Here is a 13,233-nt window from a genome sequence, read left to right on the forward strand (position 1 = left end):
TGGGGGAGCCCCAAAGACACTCCAGGGACCCTTAGACACATGGAAGGCACATGGAAGCACTGTGGACCAGAAGATCAGAAGGCATCTGAAAGTTCTAGATTTGCACAATATATCAGCTGAATTAAAAAGCATTCTCAGACCAGTGAGGAGAGGAAAGACATCAGCAGATGCCCCTATGCACTCCAGATGGCTCTAAGCTCTTCATGGGACATATCGAAAGGCACTCTGTAGGCTGTGGTGCAGGGCCATCAGCAGGCATTTATAGACAATGATAGATAGCTCATAGTAAAAGGAATGATAAAAATTTAGTTTAGAGATAGGTTTTCAGAGGCATCTGGGACCTACCAAAAGCTTTATGAGTTTCCTTAGATGCAAGGCAAGACTGTGGGCATAGCAGAAGGCATTTGATAAACTTGAGGAAGTGGTAGAGAACAAACCTTCAAGCTGGAAAGTACAAAACATCAATTTAGACAGGAAGCTTTTGAAGATCCAGCAGCAGATGGGCTTCTGAGACTTTTATATGTGCTTGTGTTTTACAGGGATCACCCATGCTGTGATGGAGGAGGACATACAAACACACGTCGGCTTAATATTGTTGGCACAATAGTAAGAATTATGGGCTATAAGTTATCAAACACTATGATTTAAAGTGGTGAATAGGTGAATTCATGTGCAAGACTGGTCAGGGCAAAATGCCATTGAGGCCTTATTTCTGGTGATAATTTGTTATATTTTCCTAATGATCTCACAAGAAAGCTACAGGACAATTTTACACCTATTCTCGCCTGCAAATTGGTGTCTCATGCAACCTATAAATAGGTTAGGAAGTGAGGTAAGAATCCATTAACTTATGGCAGTAACCAGATCACAGATCTGACAGTTGCTGAACTCCTGAGGTTTTCATGCTTTTTGGGGTCAGGTAGTAAATACACCATGATGGAGGAGGAAGTATGAATGCACTTGTCTGTTGGGTACGTAATTCTTTTGGATTTTGGTCATAGTTGCATATGAAATAAGCTATGAAACACCATGATTTGAGTGGTGAATAGGTAAATTCACATGCTAGAGTGGTCTGGAGAAAAGGATTGTGCCCATCTTTGCACATTTGCTTTTTGTGGTATTTCTTAATGAGTGTGAAGTTAAGCTTAAATGATAGAGTAGGTTGTCCTGTAAATTTGAGAGATACAAAGAAGAGTGGCATAGGATTTAGGTAGAAGAGCAAACTCAGAGTCCCTGTGATGCTAGGGCTCTGAACAGGCTGCCAAGGAGCATCTGGATCTTCAAAAATGAGAGTTAGGAACACCTTTAAGTCCTGGTCCCTGCTGGAGCTGGTCGCTTGAGGGTGAGGGTTTAGCTGCAGGTGAGGCTTAGATGGTAGAGCAAGTACAGAGCTGCAGTCTTGGTCAGCAGCTGGACTAGGCAAGTGATGTAGGTTTATTCCAAATCAGCTGCCCTCTCTCCACCTCAGAACTCAGTGACATTGAGTAAAATGAGACCATTATTTGTCTGAAATACAAGAGGTTTTTCAGTTCTAAAAGCTCTTTTAAAGATACAAATAAAAAAAAAAGGATGCAAATAGAAACAGGATTTGATTTCTTGGTGTGGATTTTGTTCTTTTTTTTTTTTCTGTATCTTTTCCACAACCAATGCTCACAAGCATTAACACAATGCAGGAGCAGGCAGGAACAGGCTAATGTGTTCTTCAGTATAGCTTGAAAAAAAATCCCTTGCAGTGTGGCAAAGAAAAGCCACCAAGAGTAGCAGCAGGAATATGGGCCGAGCGGTCCCAGTTTCCTGAGGAGTTGATGTTATAGGTACATATTATAATACTGGCTTTTCACAAGTGTTAAGATGAATGTTATATGTATAATGTTAAAATGGCTTTGCTGTAATAGTCAATATAGTATGTTTGAACATAACATTCAATATCAAGGATGACATTCAATGAACAGATGATGGGGACCCTGCTGATTATCAACACTCACCATCTGAGGAAAGAAGGAGCCAAGGTCCAAATTAAAAGATGATAAAAAGAGGATTAAAACCACAAGCCAAGAAACATGCATGCTCTAAAAAGGTGGGCCCAAGGAGTGGCCATGCTAAAAAGTTCCTGGAAAATGTAAACTAGTTAATATAAAAGTTTGAATATGCATAAAGGTCTATGAATATACATCAGGTTGATGTAATAGAAATGGTCTATAAAGGGTGTTTGCAAAACACCAGGTGTGCTCTTGGCAGAATGTCAAGCACCTGGCTATTAATCTTTGCTTTATTATCTGTGTCTGTTATTATCTTTTATTAAAATTTAAATTTTACCAGGAAAGTGAACATCATTTTTCACAGTGAGAATGTGAAGAATCACATTCTCAGCACTGACCACACAAAAACGTAAAAGAGATATGTAGTACTGTAGAATATTTTCAGAAGTATGACATGAGACAATGACTAGCACACTTTTTACTTTTCAAAACTTGCCCAGCTGTGCTTCTTGGCTAGGGATGCATGAGATGTGCTTGCACTGCATTCAGGGAGAGCTGAGAAGTGACAGCTCCAGATAGTGCAGCAAGCCTGGAGCCCCTTTAAAGCACAGGCTCTTTTGCGTAAGCAAGATCCCCTGAGGAAATGGAGCTAAGGGTAGAGCCGTGCTCACTTCCTTTCCAAACTTGCATTGAGCAAGGAAATGGGACACCAGTTGATAGTGCAAGAGAAGCAGGCATGCACTTGCCTAGCCACAGTGGGATTAGTGCTGTTGAAAGCCTGCAAGTGCAAGGTGAGGTCTGTCCTGGCCCTTCCTGTATGGGAGCAATTTCTAGCTTTCTGTATCTCTATACCCACCTCCTGGGTTAGTGCAAACAAGCCCTCACATCACAGCAGTACTTGTAAGTCCTGAGGAGGGCCTGTACTGAAGGTAGCAGTTGAAAACAGCAGAGCTGCAGCCAGGGCAAAGGGACTCAAGCTGGAGGGAACTGCAGCGGCAACACTCTTGCAAGAGCTGCTCATAAGCAGAGGCAGGAAACAGAAGAAACTTGTTGCTGGTTCATGAAATGACCTGAGTTGGTACTGAAAGGGAAAGATCAGATCTAGAAATAAAGCCTCAAGAAATAGTGACCTACTTATTCAGGAAAAAAGGCAGGTCCTGAGGAAAAAGAGGTATCTCTGTGTTAGAGAAATTCGTGGTGTGTGGCATAGGCTGCCAATCAGAGAGCTTTTCAGGTGTCACCTCTTTTCCTGACTATGTAAACCACCTCTCTTCTTGCTGTTCCTCCCAATATCTCTGTTAACATTGGTGCCACTGATCTGCCACACATATATATCTGATATATGCAGATAATGCATTGAATTACTACAAATCATTCCCATCATGACTGTTTGTAAATCACTGCTTTTACCTGTCAAGCTAGTGAGAAGTTGGCATACAAATGTTTTCTTTGCCCATGTTCTTCCACAAAAAATCTCTCCAGCAAGATCTGAATTTATAAACTTTAAGCATATAAATGCTGAAGGAAAATTACAAGCTTGTCAGTATTTGAGCATATTAAGAACAATCTGCTTTCTTGCTCCTTAATAGACTTCCTGCTTGGAGAAATTCTGTGTATAGTGGCCAAACACAATACTGATCAGAGAGGAACTAATTTGCCTACAAAATAATGTGTCCTGTGAAGCATCTAAAAAAGATCAAATGAAGGAAAGTGAGTCTTGGATGGTCTGCAATTTCAGCCTGAGGAATCTTGCAAGAAGGATAAACTCTAGTTTTGAATTGGCTGAGCATGAAAAACAAGAGTTGTGACTCGCAGAAGTGTGCTTCTTTGAGACTTCTATTCCTTGTTCTCCCCACTTCAGAAAGAAATATTGTGAGAGAAAATTTCACAAGATATGGCAGAGAAGCAATGTTCCTGTATGAAAAATACTCATTCAGCACATCACTTTGTTTCAATAGACACATTGTGACTCAATAATCCTCGTCACATAATCTCACAGCATTGCAGAAAGCAAGAACAAAAGGATTACACTTCTACTAAGCATCAATGAAGCTTATTGTTCTCTTTCATTAGGAGCAGGTTAGCTGGTACTCAATGGAAATAATAAGGAGCATAACCAAGGTTGTCTTTCCGTCTGTGTTAAGTCCAATGAAGAAAGCGCTCTAACAAGTAAAACTGATGCTATGTGATGGATCTCAGGCTCAAGAGAAACCTTCACCCCAATGAAGAAGAGAATGGAAAAGACAAGTCAGTGGCTCCATGCATAATTTCCCACAATACACAGCAGAAGCATTAGCAGAAAGGAACCATTTCTGACTGAAAGCATTTAATTATAGAAATTATTGAGAAAGAAAACAAAAAAGATCACCACCATCTTCTTTTCAAGGCAACTTCACAGAGCTGATGTGCCTTTGTCATGGAGTTACTTTACCTTTAAAGGAGTTGGAGTTGCTGAGAAGTGCTTGGAGTCTTTTCTCCTGACCAATTATCGGTCATTGCTGGGAATTGACAGCAGTTTAGGCCATTGAAAAGTGGGATCAACTTGTGAACCCTACCTTAAAATGTAAAAGCAGAGCTCTCTGGGCTCTCTTTGTTTCTGGCTGTGGAGGGTGGCGGAGCTCCAGGCCTCCCGTCCCTGCCCAGGCCATGCGGCCGGGCGGGGATGGGGCCGGGCCTGCCCCGTCTCCCGGCCGGGAGATGGGGGGGCCTGGGGAAGGTTTTCCTCGGGCTCGAGCCGGGCCGATCTCTGGCTCGGCTGCAGGTTTTGCTGTAACTAATTCACTAAAAACTGCCCAGTGAAGAAAGAGGGAAACCCTGGACTTGCAGCGGGTTAAAGCAGAGACTACACGCTCCAGAGCAGCCATGAGGAACTTCCCATCGCAGACGGCTCCAGCTCCTGTTCGGCAGAGATCACCGAACCATCTACAAAAGCCTGGGCAAGATGTTAACTCTTTCATTACCCAGATGAGACTTGCGGATTAATCTTCTTATCCAGAGAGAGAGAGAGAGAGATCAACATGAAAAGAGACTTTATAAACTACCAGTGACAGGAAAGAAAAGAAGCTTCAAGGAAGGTAGAGAATTAAGAAGATGCTTTAATTAAGCTGAAATATCTCCCTGTTAAAACTATGGAGATGGACAATGAAGTCCTGAAAAGAACTCCTTTAATTCATGATATAGGATCTAGAGAGGAATAGTATTCAAAGTGTAAATTTAAGTAAAGAGTAATTATAGTATAGTGAAGTACTGGGAGATTAAAAGCCTTGAGAGGCCATGAGAAAACTGTTGAGAGATTTGAAGCCCTGAGAGGCCATGAGAAAACTGTTTTCTGGTGAAGCTCACAGAAACAGATGAAGAAGACTTTTTTTCTTTTTTTGCCTTTGAATAACTTATCCTTAAAAATGCTATCTCTAGACGCATGGCCCATACACACCTCAGAGTGATGTGAGAATGGGAGGAGTGAACTCTAATAATAGCATCTCTGGACAGCTAACATTAGGGCAATAGAAAACTATAACAAAAATAGTTTTCTTGTGAGAAACTCCATAAATTAACAGGAAGAAACTTCTGTTTCTCTATAAAGATTGGTAAAAAGACTAACAAGAATTGGGACTGTTTTAACCATCAGAGTTCCAGAGTTTTTGTCTCTGTTGTCATGTGAACAAGGGAATAGTGGGTAGATAGGGGATGGAAAGGTTTTTCTGGAAGTTTATTCTGGTGTTCTTATTATTGTGGTTTGTCAATAAACTTTCTTTTTTTTCCCCCTTTTAAGTTGTATGCCTGTTTTGCTCTTATTCTAATCCATATCTCACAGCAAGAAGTAAGTAATTTTCTTAGTTAGTGGTTTAAAACCACGACAGCCTTGAACAGCATAAACTAATACTCTCAGTTCTAGAATTGGGAAGAAGGTGGAGCTCCTCTACATCCAGAGAGGCCTAATTCATCTTTCTAGGACCTGTTCCATTCAATACTTTAGTCAATGATCTGGACTCTTTCCCAAGGTTGCAAGATGGAGTGATTTCAGCAGCCACAGCCCAAAGGAAGGCTAAAGCACAACTAGAGCCACAGACTAGGAAGGAGAGTGCCAATAGACCGCTGTGGAAATAACTTCAGCTTTGAAAAACAAGGGGACATAGGTTACACTGGTGTAATGGAAAAGTTAGTCATTTTCAGATCAGGTGTGGGATAATAATGGAAGATTGATGTGGAGGATTATAAATACGCTCCAGTGACATGCAGCTGGCTGGGGTGTAGAAAAAGATATGCATCATATGAATTTTTTTTAGCCTCCTATATTTGACAGGTAGAACATCTCTGTTTAGATAACACAGGCCTTTGGTAGACTCAGGGGTGTCCTGCTGCACATGCTTGAGATTGCTGCCCTGCTCCAGAGAAGATAAAACCACACTAATAAAGTACGCCTTTACAAATTACTAACAAAGTGACAGAAACTGCAGGGCTGGTGATCTTCTAGCATGAACTGGAGTCAGTGGTACCTCTATGCCTGGATACCCATGTCTGAGTGCTGCTTTGGGGATGTCCCAGTTGGTGAGGTAAGAAAAATAGATTTACTCTGCATTTTGTTTGAGTTTTTTTGGTGGTTCTAGTGTCCTTCTTGTGCTGACTCATAGTTGTTATGACCACCCCAGCTATCACTTCATAAACCTGCTGAGGAAGGGGCACCAGAGCTGCCTCCTACAGTGAGTCCCACCCAGCATTACATCTCTGCTCTGTGAGAGACTCCTGTGTGGAGTCCAGTGGGGCAGCAATATCCGCTGATTTCAGAGGCTGCATTTCACTGGGGAAGGCCCAGGTGTTTGGAGATACTTAGAAACTAACTACAGCAACTTAGCACGTAGCAACTAACCACATTTAAGTACTGTTAGTAACACTGTGATACTGCCAGCTGTCCATCCTTCAAAAACTATGTTACACCTCTGGAGGTAGCACCACATTCCTCCTAAGACAGATGCACCAGTCCCCAAATCATTCTTGTAGATCTCTGATGGACCTACTGCAGGAGTTCCATATCTCTCTCATACTGAGGAGCCCAGAAATGGACATAATAATCCAGATGTACCTCACCAGGCTGAGTAGAGGGTCAGGATCACCTCCCTCCACCTGCTGGCAGTGCTCTTCCTAATGCACCCAAGGAGACCATTGGCCTTCTTGGCCACAGGGGCTCACTGCTGGCTCATGGACAGCTTGTTGTCCACCACAACCACGGTGTCCATTTCTCTGAGCTACTTTCCAGCAGCTCAGCACACAGGCTAGCCTGTGCTGGTGTACAGGTTATTCCTCCTCAGGTGCAGGACCCTGCATTTGGCCTTGTTCAAATTTGGAAGGCTCTTCTCTGCCCATCTCTCTAACATGTTGAGGTTAGGTCCCTCTGAAGGCCCACACACTCCTTTGAGGTGTCAGCCACTCCTCACAATTTTGTATCATCAGTGAACTTTCTGAGGAGGCATCTGCCCCTCATCCAAGTCAGTGGTGAACAACACTGGACCCAGTATAGAAGCCTAGGTGTCAGGCCTCCAGCTAGACTCTGTGCAATTGATCAGGACAATCTAGGATCTGCCATTCAATCAGTTCCTAAGGATTCTTGTAAGAGCTGAAGCATGTGATCATCCTCTCATTAGCAGAGCTTTACACTGTATATATATACTTAAAGAGGATTATTCTTAAAGGCTTGGCTTATTCACTGCTATGATATGCTGTCTTCAAATATTTTTCTGAGCAGGTGAAACGTAATTGCGTGATTCTTGTACACCTCTTTAAGCAGTGGGAAAATTAATTTTGATTTCTGTGCAATTGATTAGGATTTATAACTACCAAGAAGAGAATCAGGACTGATCACACAGTAGTTACTGAGAACTATTTTTAGGTAATGCTTCTCTGTTTAAATACGCTGGGCTGACATTTTTAAGCCTTTGTTTTTGTTTCAATCTCAGGGAGAAATGACAATTTACCAAGGGAGGTTGTAAATAGCAGGCAGGTGAAAAGTGGTGAAACCTTCCACATCTTTTCCATATATTAGCTTGTACATATAGAAGCTGTGCCTTCTTTTAGTACATGATGGCTTTTTTTTTGGTTTGGGAAATAATATTTGGAAAGTACATAGCTTCCCACTGGCTTTCTGTTTGAAATGCACAGGAATTACAGACATGTGCTTTTATTAAAAAGAAAGTAGCTGTCTGTGAAAAATATCTTCTGATTTAATATATGATTTTTTATTCTACTGATGCTACATTTTCTTAAGGCTTTTCCTCAAGTAATTTTAGCAATTGTACTGTCTTTATTGATGGCCTTATGAAACAGTCATATTTAATCTTTTAAATAAAATACAGGTCAATTACAATTATTTTCTTGTCCCAGTACATTAATCTTCACAGCATGTTTTTTGTTTGGCAGCAACTCACAGACCAGGTAGGAATTGGCAGAGGCATCAGTTTGGCACATCAGAATTGGCATCTGATCAGTTTGTCACTCGTGTCTCACAAGTGAATTAAAGAAGTTAATTAGGACAGGAATTATTTAAACTATAATTTTGCTGTTTTTTTCCTGTCCCCTAGTCATTCACTGTAGTTAGCTCCTTTCTTTGAAAATACTGATTGAATTCATAGACCAAGTAAATAATGAATTCTTCCTCTTACACCTGGTGTTCAACTGTTTTTATTCCTATTGATACACATAATCAGGAAGGACATTCTGATGTATTAAATATCCTTTAAATATCTTTTTTTTCTCAGAAAACAGAAATGTTGTAGTCTGTTACTACCTGAACACACTAATCATTAATGAAGAAATCAGAACTTGCAGAACATCTGGTGCTCTGAATAGTACTATTTGCTAGCAGTTTTTCTCTCGTACAGAATGAAGTAGTAGAAGGGTTACAGGAAGATTCTTCAGCACTGAGAAGCAATAGAAACATGGCAGGAAATAGAGCAGGGCAGAACTTCAAAAGTTTCTCTATGCAGCCTTGTCTATGTCTTATGTCCTTCATCCTCTTCCCTTGTCCCTTTTTTGTAGTAGCTATGTACAAGAAGCTTGTGGGCTCTGAAGAGAATTGTGCCTGCTTAACACACAAGGGGCAGCATGTGGCTTGGCCAGTTCTTGGGGGTGCAGCCAGTGAAAGGAGCAATGCTGGCACATGGCAGGTCTGTGGCCACGAGCTGGGTCTGGGTCTGCTTGCTGTTAGGGCCCAAGCCTCCCCATCTCTGAGCTGTGAGAACTGGCTACACACCAGGCAGAGTCTGAGGAGGAGAGTTATGGCCAACGTGTGAGCAGAGAAAACAGATGAGGTTACTTTTTGTGTGGGTGAGACTGAGCATTTAAAAGGTGTTCAGACACATCCCAGGAATAATTTGAGCTTCCTAAATGAACCCCAAGTGATCCTGAGGAGGAGTAAGGGGTCAGCTTAGGCCCTATCCTCTGTGAGACTGAGCAAAACCAGGTGATTTTTATCTGGCTTCAGACAACAACTTTATCCACCCCCATAACCCCCATATATAAATTAATTAGTAAACTGCAGTTTGATCTGTCTGAATTACTTTTTCAGAGCTGGCAGAGATATTTCAGTCTGTGGCAATTAAACAGCTGAAAAGAGAATGGTAAAACTTGAATGCAGCCTTTTGCTAATGGTCCTCCAGAGTGTTAAACAGGATTTGTTTGCTTAAACTATGACTGTTCCCTTGTGAGTAACTTCAGCCTATTTAGTTTAATTGGTCTGTAGATGTTATTCTCCTGGTTTTATTTAGCTTTAGGTAACATAGAGAGAGAGGGAAAAGTTAAATGGGATACTTCTTATTATGTTCTTGATTTTTCCCATCTGTTAGGATTTTCTATGCACTTCAGAGAACATTGGACTTAAAAAAATGCAAGGACAGAGTAAGGGAACTCTGTTTGAAATCTCGTTTGGCAGAAATTAAGAGAGAAATGAAAAAATAATTTCTTTGCTTATTGATACCTTTTAAAAAATGATCTTATTTAAAAATTAATTAAATAATTTAAAAAGTATTTTTAAAAATTATATTTATACCTGCTAGGACCTTGGATTGTAGTCCAAATACACATAGCATCCCTCCTCACCAGGAAAGCATTTTCTATTTCTATTTTCTATCACCATTTCTATCTCTGTTGTATAGGTAAAGGCTAGATGTCAGAATAGACGCTCCAAGTCTCTCGAACCAGGCTTGAATTTTTCTCTCATGAGGGCTGCAGAGCACTTTCACTTGTTCCACTTCATTTGGAATGCTTCCAAGCAGAACAGTAACCCTTTCAGAAAGCCAATTACATGGTTCAGGGCAGAGTATAATTGGACTCAAAAAGCTTCTGGCCAATTCAGTCATTATTTAAATGAGTGAGGAAGAAAAGAGGCTGGGCAGTGGATATTCTCCATTTGGCCATGGAGTGTGGTAAAGGGATTTGTTATGTTGGTGTGACAAGTGTGACAAAATCCCGATTCCTTCTTCCACTGACTCTGCTTTTAGAATGTGTGTCCAGCTCAACTGAGGAGAAAACCCAGGGGCCTGAACTCTACATCTTTATATCCCAATGCTCACCCTAGGTGGAAGGCAAGGCCTATTGCCTGTGAAGGGTGGATTGACTGTTCATTGCCGAAAATTCAGCAGGTGACATACCTGAGCTTCATTCCCAGTACTGCCCCAAACTCCTCCAGCTGATTGCTCATTATCTTTTGCACCAGTGAAAGCCCCTGGGCAGAATGAGGCTGTGTCTGCTGGGAAGTGAAGGCAGCGTCAGCCCTGGGTTCAAAGAAAAGGGGAGTGTGAGCAATGTAGAACCCAGCCTGGCTGCTCTTCTGCAGAGTGGTCTAAGAGCTTCTAGCTACAGTTCTCCACTACTGTGAGGCTTTTCTCTTCCCTCATTGCCATGCTTACACTGTAATTCTGTTTAGCAAAAAAAGCTCCATAACTAAACTTCGTCTCCTATGTTAATAACAATGGATCATTTTTGTTCAGCTTTATCTGTAAGGGATAAGGGCCAAACAGCCTGAAGAAAAGGGTACTGGAGGAAGGTTCTGTTTCACATTAAAATCTTCAGGTAATTTGCAATGAATCTTTTAATTTATAAAATTTGTTGGTAAACTCAGTAGCCCTTCAACATACTGAGAATCTGAAGACTGCAAATTTGCTCTGCAGAACCCAGCCAGTGTGTGTTCCTGTTAATGCTGTGTGCTTTTATATGGGTCATGGGGAATAACATTTATTATTATGTTAAGCTGGTTTATTTACATCATGTGGTGCTGGACCCCACAGAGCTGATTTTATGCACTAGATAAACATATATTAAAGTTTTTAGTCAGGCAAAAATCTTCTGTAAATTAAGACACAAACACTTTATACTTTTTCTCTGTTACAAAAACTCTGTAAAAAAGTATCACATTTATCCATCCTACTTACTTTCATAATCATAATTCTTGCTTGGAACCTGTTCTTGCAAAGTATTGAATGCTCTGGCTGTAATCCAGCAGGACTTCAGCATGCAATTGAACTCTAAAGTCACAGGTTGTCATACTTTATTGAAACCATTTTAGTGCTTAAAGAGCGCAGGTGCATTAAGTGCTTTGCTGGATTGAAGCCAGAATGCAAAGCCTTCCATGTTCAAATCATTAATTAACAAATTGATTCAAAGCAGTTCTTGTATCCAAAGCAACAGCAGCCATGAAATGATGGAGTACTGAACTCAGGGCATCTAAGGACAATGTGTTTTGTTAAATCATGGTTAAATATTGCTAGGTATTGTTTGCTGTAATCTGTTTGCCAGGCAAAATCTGGCTTGATGATTGTGTGTTGATGAATATAAATGAAGCAAATGTGTCACACTATGGTGATAGCTATAAACATTTATGGAGTTTTACTGTTTGTTTACTCACTTAAGTCTTTATATTACTACTTCTTCAATGGTAATTTGTCTATTTGATTAGAAGGTCTTTTTATTGGAAGGATGTTGCTGAACCTTGATATGATTTGAGAGACTTTTTAATGCACATTTCTTTTGTCTCTCCTTCCTGGATTTTATTTAAACAGAGAATACTTTCTTGTTCTTATTCTCTAAGATTTAATTTACCTCTATTATGCTAAACTATTAAGTAATCCAAAAGGGTTTAAATATTGGACAAAAAGTGAAAGGCCCTCTTTTTATCTTTACACCTGAATAGGTGATCAACCCTGGCAAAGAGATGCACCCCCTGATAGGAGAGTGCCTTGCCAACTACAGTGAAAATCAGCAGCTTCTCACCCTGTACTGGGGCCTGGCCACAGGGCCTATTAGGCCACAAATCAGCACTCAGAGGACTGTAGTTGAGGCAGGAACCCTAATTGCATTTGAGGATACTGTAGCTGAGACAGGGACTGAAACGACAGCAACAACAATTACTCTAGTAGTGTAAAAGAAAAAATGGACAAGGCAACCTAGGCATCTATATAATCCTCCCTTTGTTCTCACCATGTTTAAAGAAGTTCTTGATTTTAGAGATTTTATCTGTTTTTTTTTGGGGGGGGGTTTTGTTTTGTTTTGTTTTTCTGTATAACTAACATCACAGTTCATATGAAACAGAAAACTGAACCAGTTCTTCAGTAATTTCCTCCAAATGCTCAACTGCTTTACAATAGCTAAAACACAGTTCATCTCAATGGCCTAGGGTCCAGTAGACTTGACTGATAAAGCTCAAGTGTCTGTCAGTGCAGGCTCTTCCACAGTTATGTGTTATGTGATGGAAAACAGCATTGTATTTTTCAAGTTTTTTTCCAGACTGGCTGTTGCTGATGGAATTTGAGGCCCGGTGTAAGACACTCGGTGGACCTGTTTCTGTTTCCATTGTGCACCACTGCAAAGCTCAAAAAATGGAGATCGTTTAAAAGAAAGGGAATTTACAAAAACAAAAATGTGCATGTCTCTTCCAGATGCTAAAGATGAGCTGCAAAGAAACTTTAGTCTTAAACTACTACAATGAAGGATTGGTTTATCGGGGTTGGGGGGCAATTGTAGCATTTTATACAAAAATTGTCATAACTGGAAGTTACTGTGCAATACCAGGTATATAACAGTACTTTCTGCTGAAGGCCTGTGATATGGAGGAAACATATCACTAGATATTAGCATTTCTCTGCTGGTGAGTACTTTGACCAGGGAGCAGAAAGCTACTGAAAACTTGAAATTTGGATGCTAGGGATTTCTATCTGTGAAATGGCCTGAAATAAAAGCCAGGTCATTTTCTTGCTTTTATATTTTCTTT

This window comes from Cyanistes caeruleus, chromosome 1 (assembly GCF_971803275.1).
Source record: "Cyanistes caeruleus chromosome 1, bCyaCae1.hap1.1, whole genome shotgun sequence".
In the NCBI taxonomy this organism is placed as follows: Eukaryota; Metazoa; Chordata; class Aves; order Passeriformes; family Paridae; genus Cyanistes; species Cyanistes caeruleus.